We start from the raw sequence: 10,235 nt of genomic DNA, 5'->3' as shown, positions 1-10,235 counted from the left end.
GCCGGGCCCCTAAAATTATTTTTTTAACATGGAAGCTTTTGAGACAGAGAAAAGATGTTCCATATGCTGGTTCAGTTCCCAAATGGTTTCAAAGGCAAAGACTGGGCCAGGCCGAAACCAGGAGCCAGGAGCCTCTTCCAGGTCTCCTATGTAGGTGCAGGGTTCCAAGGTTTTGGGCCATCCTCTGCTGCTTTTTCCAGACAATAAGCATGGAACTGGATAGGAAGTGGAGCAGCTGGGATAGGAACTGGCGCAAGGCGAGGATTAGCCAATTGAGCCATTGCACCAGGTTCATCTCTCAAGTTTTCTTTTTTAATTTTATTGGAAAGACAGATCAGATTTACAGAGAGAAGGAGAGATAAATCTTCCATCCACTGATTCACTCCCCAAGTGGCCACAATGGTCGGAGCTGAGCCATTCCGAGGCCAGGAGCTTCTTCTAGGTGTCCGAAACAGGTGCAGGGTCCCAAGGCTTTGGGCCGTCCTCAACTACTTTCCCAGGCCACAAGCAGGGAGCTGCATGGGAAGTGGAGCTGTCGGGATTAGAACAGGCACCCATATGGGATCCTGGCGCATGGAAGGAGAGGACTTTAACCACTACGCTATCGCGCCGAGTCCTCCCAATTGATTTTTTTTTTCCGATTGATTTTTAAAGAAATATTTATTTTATTTATTTGAAAGGCAGAGTTCAGAATGAAAGAGAGAGAACTTCCATCCCTTGTTTTAGTACTCAAATGGCTGCCATACCTGGGGCTGGGCCAGAACAAAGCCAGGAGCCAAGGACTTTTTCCCAATTTCCCACGTGGGTGCAGGGCCCCGTGCGCTGGGGCCATCTTCTTCTGCTTTCCCTGACGTATTAGTTGGGAGCTGAATGGGAAGTGAAGTGGAGCAGCTGGGACTCGAACCAGTGTCTATACAGGATGCCAGGATACACTGCAGGTAGCGGTGTCTCATGTGTGCTTTCTGCCCCACTCTATGAGCTGCAGAATCTGTGAGCTGCTGGCTGTGTGAGCTGTGAGCGTGCCCATCTCCAGTTGCTTCAGTATCATCTGTTGGAAAGGGTGTGACGTTTGTTGAAAAAGAATCACCCCTCGGCTACAGCTCTGCCCCACCTCCCTCCCTTGTGGGGTGATTGGCAGATATCAGTGGTGGAAGCCGAGTCGTTAGGAATGCTGGGGAGAGGGCTGTGAGGGTCCTGTGGGAAGGGGCAGCTCGTGGGTGCTGGGGAGGTGTGGATGCCCAGCCTCTTCCTCCCAGCAGCACTGGGAGCAATTGTTGGGTCATCATCAGGCAGGCACTGAGCATTTGGCAGGGTCTGGAGGTCGGTCTGGCCTTTGTGACCCTTAAGGATCACTCACTCAAAGCCACACAGTGGGGAGCAGGCACAACATGACCCAGAGCCCCTTAGGTGGTCCCAGAGGTATAGGCAGGAGGCTCAGAGGCCAGGTGAGGGGGCAGGTGAGCTGGACCCAGGCCGCTGCCCAGGAGGGCGGGACAGGGAACCCTTTGTTTCCTCTCTGAGGACACTGGGCCTATGGAGCCAGCCCTGCATGTCATGGACCCGGCCCGGGGGAGGAGTAGTGGACACTGTCTCCGCTCCGCGTTCAGTGCCGTGTGCTCAGGCAGAGCCACGTATGCCCATCACACAGCCTCAGTGGCAGGTGCCGGGGACCTGCCCCTCCCAGTGAGAAAGCCAAGGGGTGGGACTGGTGTCATGGTATAAGAGGTTGAGCCTCCGTCTGTGGCACCAACCTCCCGTATGCACACTGGTTTGTGTCCTGGATTCTCCACTTCCAATCCAGCTTCCTGGGAAAGCAGTAGAGGGTGGTCTAAGTCCTTGGGCCCCTGCACCCATGTGGGAGACCTGGAAGCAGCTCCTGCTTCTTTGGGCAATCGCCTGCTGCCTTCCCGGGTACACTAGCAGACAGCTGCAAGTGACATGAGGCAACTGAAGCTAAATCAGCTCTCCAATATAGGATGTCTGGCCCGTTTCTGGTGCAACCCTTTGTTAACGGATCTGCCAAACAGTGAAAGATGGCCCAAGCGTTGAGCCCCTATGATCCATGTGGGCAACCTGGCCTCAGCCATGTGGAGAGTGAATTAGCATTCAGAAGATTCCTCCCTCTCTCTCTTCCGCACTGTAATTCTATAACTGTAATTTGTAATAATCTATGTTTATAATAATTATAAACAAATAAATCATTAAATATTTATTTTTATTAGAAAGGCAGATTTACAGAGATACGGAGAGACAGAGAGATTTTCCGTCTGCTGTTTACTCCCCAAATGGCTGCAACAGCTGGAGTTGAACCAATCCAAAGCCAGGAATTTGGAGCTTCTTCTAGGTCTCCCATGTGGGTGCAGGGTCCTAAGGCTTTGGGCCGTCCTGCCAGGCCACAAGCAGGGAGCTGGATAGGCAGTGGAGTAGCAGGGACACCAGCCAGGGTCCATATGGGTTGCCAACACTTGCAGGTAGAGGATTAGCCTGTTGGAGCTACCTCACTGGCTCCATAAACAAATAATCTTAAAAAAAAAAAAAAAGCCATAATGTTGATGTGACCAAGGTCGACTGCCAGATCAGGTGTGTGGGAGAGAAGACAAGTCTATGTATCTGGCTCTGGCATGCAGTGCTCTGTACATCACCAAAGAGCATTAGCCACCCCGAGTGCGGCTCCCAGCTGCGTTCTTACCGTCGGAAAAGCCATCAGGACACCATCAGCTTGAATTAAAAATCAAACGTGGATAAGCACATCCATTTGGGATTTTTGCTGAAGATGAAAGATGCAATATGGCTTTTCAAAGCCAAGAGAAAGATATGCCAGTCCTCCAGCGGCAGGCATGGTGCCACGGTGGGCGAAGCCACTGCCTGGGAGGCCCTACACGGTATCCGTGGCCCAGGCTGTGGAATCAAGTGTCCCCCGTCCAGCTCCTTGCTAACGCCCCTGGGAGGCAGGTGATGGTCCAGTCCTTTGGAGCCCTGGCACCCACGTGGGGGGCCCAGATGGAGTCCTGAGCTCCTAACGTTGGCCAGGTCGTGGCCACTTAGGGGATGAACCCAGGGATGGAAGATCTCTCTGTACTTTTGCCCTTTTAAATAATGAAATAAAACATTGGAAAAAAAAAAAAAAGGCCTTCAAGTTCTCTGTGTTCTCAGATAGCAAGGCGTAAGCACTTCTGTAACAGGTTTCCGTGAAGTCCCATGGCTCTGAGATGAGGCTTTCACAGCGGCGCCTCCCGCAGGCTCTTCTATGCGCTGATTACATCCCCAGCGCAGGGTGTCATTTCAATCAGAACCATTTGGGGATGATCAGTTATTTTATGAAAAAGGCAATGATGAAAATTGTCCCGGTCTTATTTCCAGAATTTATAAAAAGGCGGGTGTGTGTGCCGAAGTGAAGCTGAGCCGAAATAGAGCTTGCAGAAAGGAATGTGGTGAGGGATTGGAAGTGAGCTGGGCTGCTGTGATGTGAGCAGATTAGGGTTTGTGAGCCACACAATCGGCCCCAATAGTGCTCCCAGGGTTTCAAAAGTTCCTTTCTGCTCTTCCTCTATAGACCTATTAATGGGGAGATGTTCTTAACTGCTCAGAAAGACTAAACATATATATTTTTTTCATAGCTGGGCAAGTAGCTGACAAAAGAGAACTGATTTGTGTATTCATTCACACAAAGCAAGAAACAAAATGCTGGTTATTTAATTGGTCTTGGGAGCAATAAGAACAATGTTAAATTATGAAACTTAAAAAAGTTATTTTGTCATTAATCTCGATAGTGCTGGTGTAACATTGACATGATTCATCATGTCAAAATAAATGGAACTGGTTGCTTTGTGATTTTCCTAAGTTTTTTTTTTTAAGTTTGAAATTCAAACTGAATCCATTTCTCCCTGGATCCTAAATATTTTCCAGGTCTGTGCTGTGTGCCCAGCATGCCAGTGCCAATTCATGTCCCTGCCCCCTCCTCCTCCCTCTGGGTGAACTGCCTGGGTCATGGACACGCAGCAGCAAGCCTGACCGGCTCTCCTGCCTGTTCCCACGGGCCCACAGCATTGACAGCCATTACCCGATGGTGCGTAGGATGTCGCAAGATGCTACATCAAGTCAGGCGAGCCTGAACTTGAACCATGCTGAGCCACTGAAATCATGACCACTTTTGTTTAAGGTCAGACTGCTGCTAGCCACTCATGACCTGTGCCGCCGCTCTGTGGGCTTGTGGCATCCACACGTGGGCCTGTGTTTAGTGGCTCCACACCATGGGCATCCTATATTCCTCCTTAACACGTTTCCGTTTCTCTTTTCAAGATTTCTTTATTTATTTGAAAGAGTTACAGAGAAAAAGGTAGAGAGAGAGAGAGCTTTCATCCACTGATTCACTCCCCAAATGGGCACAACAGCAGGGGCTGAGCCCGGCTGGGGCAGGTTGAGGCCAGGAGCTCTCTGAGGGTCTCCCACGTGGGGGGCAGAGTTTAAAGCACCTGGGCCATCCTCTGCTGCTTTTCCAGGAGCATTGTCAGGGAGCTAGACCTGCAGTACAGCAGCCGGCAGTCAAAGCAGCGCTCAGAAGGGAGGCTGGCATCGTACCTCGATGCTGGGCCTGGCTCCTGGACTCCCACTTGGGCATAGGCGCCCACTCACATGGGCCATCCTCTGCTTTCCCAGGCATGTTAACAGGGAGCTGGATCGGAAATGGAGCAGCCAGGCCTTGAGCCAGTACTCCAGTATGGGATTCAACATCGCAAGCAGCAACTCTACCTGTTTTTGTTGCTGTTGTTGTTTTGAGACAGAAACACAGAGATGGTGGGACAGGCAGAGCCCCCAGTGCCCGCCATGGCTGGGGATGGGCCACGCCCAAGCCTTCTGGGAGCTGAGAACTCAATTAGGATCCCCACATGGGTGGTAGGAGGCCAGCTGTGACTGCTGCTTCCCAAAGCACTGGCAAGTGTAGGAATCAGGAGGCAAAACTAGAACTTCAACCAGCTCCTCCACTAGGGACGAGTTATCCCAGGCAGCATCTTCACCATGGTACCAACCGCCCGCACCTGACCCATTCTGGAAGGTTTGTTTTTTGGAGACATTCATTCATTTTTTTCACTCTCATGCATTGCGCTGTGCAGGTGCCAGAAGCTGTTGCTGTACATAGATGTGTGACTATCCCAGCTGTCACTGCCCTCCTTGGCCAAGAAGGAGCCTCCCAACACGGAAGGGTGACCCGGACTGGCACCCCACAATCTCACCTGGAGTGGCACTTACAAATCAGTGCCTCTGTTAAAGGTTCTCCTTATTTCCCAGGGAGATAACAGGTTATTGCATTTTTAAAAAAAGATTTATTTATTTTTATTGCAAAGTCAGATATACAGAGAGGAGGAGAGACAGAGAGGAAGATCTTCTGTCCGATGATTCACTCCCCAAGTGACCGCAACGGCCGGTGCTACACTGATCCGAAGCCGGGAAACAGGAACCTCCTCCGGGTCTCCCACGCAGGAGCGGGGTCCCAAGGCATTGGGCTGTCCTCGACTGCTTTCTCAGGCCACAAGCAGGGAGCTGGATGGGAAGTGGAGCTGCCGGGCTTAGAACCTGGGTCCATATGGGATCCCGGCGCGCCCAAGGTGAGGACTTTAGCCGCTAGGCCACGCTGTCAGGCCCCAGGTTATTGCATTTTAAAATGTGTACTCAGCGGATTGTTGGGGAAGCCATAACTACTTTCTTCTTGCTATAAATGTTCATAGCTCAGTTATAACATTCTGCATACCCCAGTTTAGCTACTTAGCTGGCAAACTCCCAGGGCAGGCACAGCCAGTCTTGTCCTATGGCTCTGGGCATTTCACCCAGATTGGCTGCCAGCAATATGGGTGGGTAAGAGTTTTCTGAGTGAATAACAGAAGCTATGGAAGAGCAGATGTTGGGGCTGTTGGTGCGTTGTAGGACTCCACACATGGCAGGAACCCAAGCACTTGGGCTAGCATCTGCTCCCTCCTGGGCCTTCAGATACAGGGCTGGGGGCCCCAAGGAGCAGCTTAACCTGCAGTGCCAAAATGCAGGGCCCCAGCTACGCCTTTACATTGCACTTTCCCTCTGGAACACGGCTTCTGTTGTTAGAGTCCGTTGGGGCTGGCACAGTGGCACAGCAGACCTGCAGTACCAGTCTCCCGTATGGGCACCAGTCCATGTCCCAGCTGCCTCACTTCTGATCCAGCTCCCTGCCTGTGGCCTGAGAAAGTAGCAGAGGTCCAAGTCCCACATGGCAGACCTAGAAGACGTTTCTGCTTCCTGGCTTCAGATTGTTTGGGACGTGAACCAGTGAATGGAAGACCTCTCCCTGTCTCCTTCTCTCTCTAAATCTGCCGCCGGGAACCAGGAACCTGTTCCGGGTCTCCCATGCGGTTACAGGGTCCCAAAGCTTTGGGCCATCCTCGACTGCTTTCCCAGGCCACAAGCAGGGAGCTGGATGGGAAGTGGAGCTGCGCCCATATGAGATCCCGGGGCGCCCAAGGCGAGGACTTTAGCCACTAGGCCACGCCTCCGGGCCATAAAAATAAATCTTAAAAAATAAGTTCATCTTTAACCATCATGAATTTCTGCCTGGGCTGGCCCTCTTGCCACAGGAGAACACACAGGAAGTACATCAACACACACTCGTCATGTCCACCCCAGATACAGGCAGACCAGGAGGTAGTGATGGCAGGCACAAAGGCCCATCCCTGGAGTGGCACTGAGGAGGCAGCCTGGCATGGGGTAGCTGAGGGGACAGTGTTACGGGCTGCTCTCTGGAAGTAGTGCCCAGAGCTTTCTTGGGGGCCCCAAGGAACAGCTTAACGTGCAGCACAATACTCGCACAGGCCCTGGCTGAGTCTCCCTGGGTTCCCTGGCACCCCCAGCCTTTATCCTACTCCCAATGATGGCATGTGACAAGTTCCTCCAGCTATGTGATCAACTCCAACCCATAAAGGCCACAGGGGTGTGCACATGAGTTAGGCTGGAAGTCACTTCTCCGGCAGGCGTAACCCTGGACTGCCTTTCCACGCCAAAGAGTCATTCAGGTAGAGGATTTGGGGAAGGATAGAAGGGAGAGAAAACATGTGTGACCTTGGTCTTCAACGGACTGAAAATTCACCAAGACTGGGCCAAACATCAGACGCAGGGATCCGCTGAGTTAACGAGAAACAACCTGCATGCTTCATGTCAAATTCAGCAATAAAAATATAATATAAATTGAGATTCATCACAGGTATCTAAGGTTGTTGGACACTTGAAAAATAACTCACTGTAATCCAGATGTCCTCCGTGGTTGGGGCTGGACCACGGCCAGAGCCAGGAGCCACGGCCAGAGCTTGACTCCCAGGGAGCTGGCCAGGACTGAACCCAGGGCCTATGATGTGAGAAGTGGACATCGTAACAGCCAAGCAGAATGCCCACCCATGCCCTAGCATTTCGGTAAGAGAATGGGCCAGTAGGATGGTCCTCATCTTGGATCTGCCTGGCTTTCCATTAGGATTCAACTGGAGTGGGGTTCCGTTTCAGGGTGTGTACCACACAGCGAAGCGGCTGTGCCCCATGGCTGGTGACGTAACTGGTCATTTGGGTAAGCCAGTGTGTATCTGGTCCCCCGCTGACAAGCTCCTGGCTTGTACCCAAGGTTGGTCAGCATTTGCAGGGATAGTTCGAGACTGGCTTTTTCTCAGTTCCAGCTGCCACCAAGCAGTCAGCTTGATGTTTGTCAAATATGGATTTTATAACTTCTTTATTCAGTCTATGCTCCTGTTCTTATTCGTTTGTTCTGCCTGGGTTTACAGGCTGTCGTCTTCTCCAATGTGTCCAGTCTCCTTACTATTATTAGTGGCATTCTTCTATTCACTGACATTTAGCCAGAGGGAGTCTCTCTACCCCTGGCTTCTGGGATAGATAGATAGTAAAAGATTTATTTATTTTTATGGAAAAACGTGGCACAGAGAGAAGACGGGTGTGGAGAGAGAGAGATCTTCCATCTGCTGATTCATTCCCCAAATGGCTGCAATAGCCAGAGCTGAGCAAATCCGAAGCCAGGAACCAGGAGCCTCCTCTGGGTTTCCCATATGGGTGCAGGGTCCCATCGGCTTGGGCCATCCTCACTATTTTTCCAGGCCACAAACAGAGTTGGATAGGAAGTGGAGTGGCCAGGTCGGCAGGAAGTGAGCCCCTCTCCAGCCTCTCGTCCAGTCCACCCTGTCCTTAGGTGCCCTCTCGGTCTCAACAGGCCGCCAGCCCCACAAGGTGTTACACACCTCCGTGCTTCCTTGCAGAGGTAGTCAGACACATGTGTGTTTTGTATTCTCTCCCATGTAAAAAGCAGAAGTTGGCCCCCTACCCTGTTGTCTAATCTTTAATTTAGCAATGTGTCTTGCTGACCACCCTGTGTCATAAAATGAGGTCTGTCCCTGCCGTCTCCGCTGCACAGGGCTCCAGGCTGTGGATTCTTTAGGCCTGCAGCTCCCTGGGTTTCACTATTTTGAAAGTTTCCTTTGTTGATTAAAAAAATATATTTATTTTTACTGGAAAGGCAGATCAGATTTGCAGAGAAAAGGAAAGACAGAAAGATCTTCCATCTGCTGGTTCACTCCCCAAGTGGCCACAATGGCCGAAGCTACGCTGATCCATAAGCCAGGAGCCTGGAGCCTCTTTCGGGTTTCCCATGCGGATGCAGGGTCCCAAGGCTTGGGGCTATCCCCAACTGCTTTCCCAGGCCACAAGCAGGGAGCCGGAAGGGAAGCAGGGCTGCCGGGATTAGAACCGGTGCCCATATGGGATCCCGGGGCGTTCAAGGCGAGGACTTTAGCTGCTAGACCACGCTGCCGGGCCCTCGCCTGTTTTTCTATTGGATTTTTTTTCCCTTTCTCTCAAAGTCCTTTTAACGAACAGTTGTTAATCCATGACTCATGACATACATAACAAATATTTTCTCCAGGTGTTTAATTTGCTTTTCAATTTTATGGTGTTTTTTTATTTGATTACCTGTGCATGGTACAGTTTACTCATCTTGAATTGCACTTGGCATTCCAGCTGGATAAGCTTACACCCGGACAGAGGGGCACATACCCAGGAGTTCCTTGTATGCTTCTCCTACTTCTCTGTTGGCCTCCGCGCTGCTGGGGATTGGTTTGCGTCAGGTCACGGAGCCAGAGCCAGGGACAGACTCAGTTTGATCTCTTTCCAGACGGCTGTTGGCGTTTCTGGGCACCACTGCCCACAAAGGCTGTCTTGGCCCAGTGGCTTCCCTTTGTAGTTGGGTCTCTTTCCGGACTTTCTACTCCATTGCACTGGTCTGGGTAGCCATGCCTCAGTACCCCCATTGTTTTAGGAAGAAGTTTTATTGAGTCAGAGAGACAATTTTCCATCCACTGGTTTACCTTCTAAATGGCTGCAACAGTCAGGGCTGAGCCAGACCAACCAGGTCTCCCACGTGGCTGCAGCTGGCCAAGCACTAGGGCCAACTTCTGCTGTTTTCCCAGGCCATACGCAGGGGACTGGGTCAGAGCGAGACGCAAAAGGGCGCTGTGACATGGGACACGGGGACGGAGTCGGAGTTGGAAGCCGTGACTTAACCTCCAGACAGGCCCCTTTCCAACTTCTCACAACTCTCATTAACGTCTCTTGCTTGGCTCTTCTACTGCTTAGTTGTTTCAGAATGAGCTTTAACCAAGAGCTGATGCCACTTCGGACCCGGAGTAGCACGGTTGAGGACGGCTCAATGGGCTTTGGGCGTCCCACGAGGGCAAAAGGAGTGGTGTGTCGGCGACTATGCACGTCCCTCAGGCAAAAGTTTATTATCCCTCTCCCATCAGACCCCAAAAGTCTGCGGGCGCCCTCTCCCGGCGGCGCCAGCGCGGTCCCCAGTGCGCCCTCCTGTCGGGCCGCGCGGGGCTGGTGGGGACGGTCGGGGCGGGTCCCCTCAAGTCGGTGCCCTTGGCGTCCCCCAGCTTCCTGACCCGGCGGGCTCCGCGCTCGGACGATGGGCTCAGCTCAGCCGCCCTCTGGCATGCCCGGGGATCCGGCTGCGGCTGCCGGGGCGCCTGGTGTGCCCCTCCGCGTCCTTTTGCTCGGCTCCCCGCACCGGCTGCGGGGCCGGGAGGGAGCGATTCCGGGCACCTAGATTGGTTCGGCCTGGAACCCTGCACGCAGCAGAGCCCTCCGCCCTGGAGCCAACGCACCGCAGCCGGTCCCACGCGCAGAGCCGGGGGCGCGGAGCAGGGCCCGGGCGCCCGGGG

This window comes from Ochotona princeps, chromosome 17, assembly GCF_030435755.1.
Source record: "Ochotona princeps isolate mOchPri1 chromosome 17, mOchPri1.hap1, whole genome shotgun sequence".
In the NCBI taxonomy this organism is placed as follows: Eukaryota; Metazoa; Chordata; class Mammalia; order Lagomorpha; family Ochotonidae; genus Ochotona; species Ochotona princeps.
The sequence above is the reverse complement of the archived record's forward strand: the minus strand, read 5'-3'. Positions refer to the sequence as shown.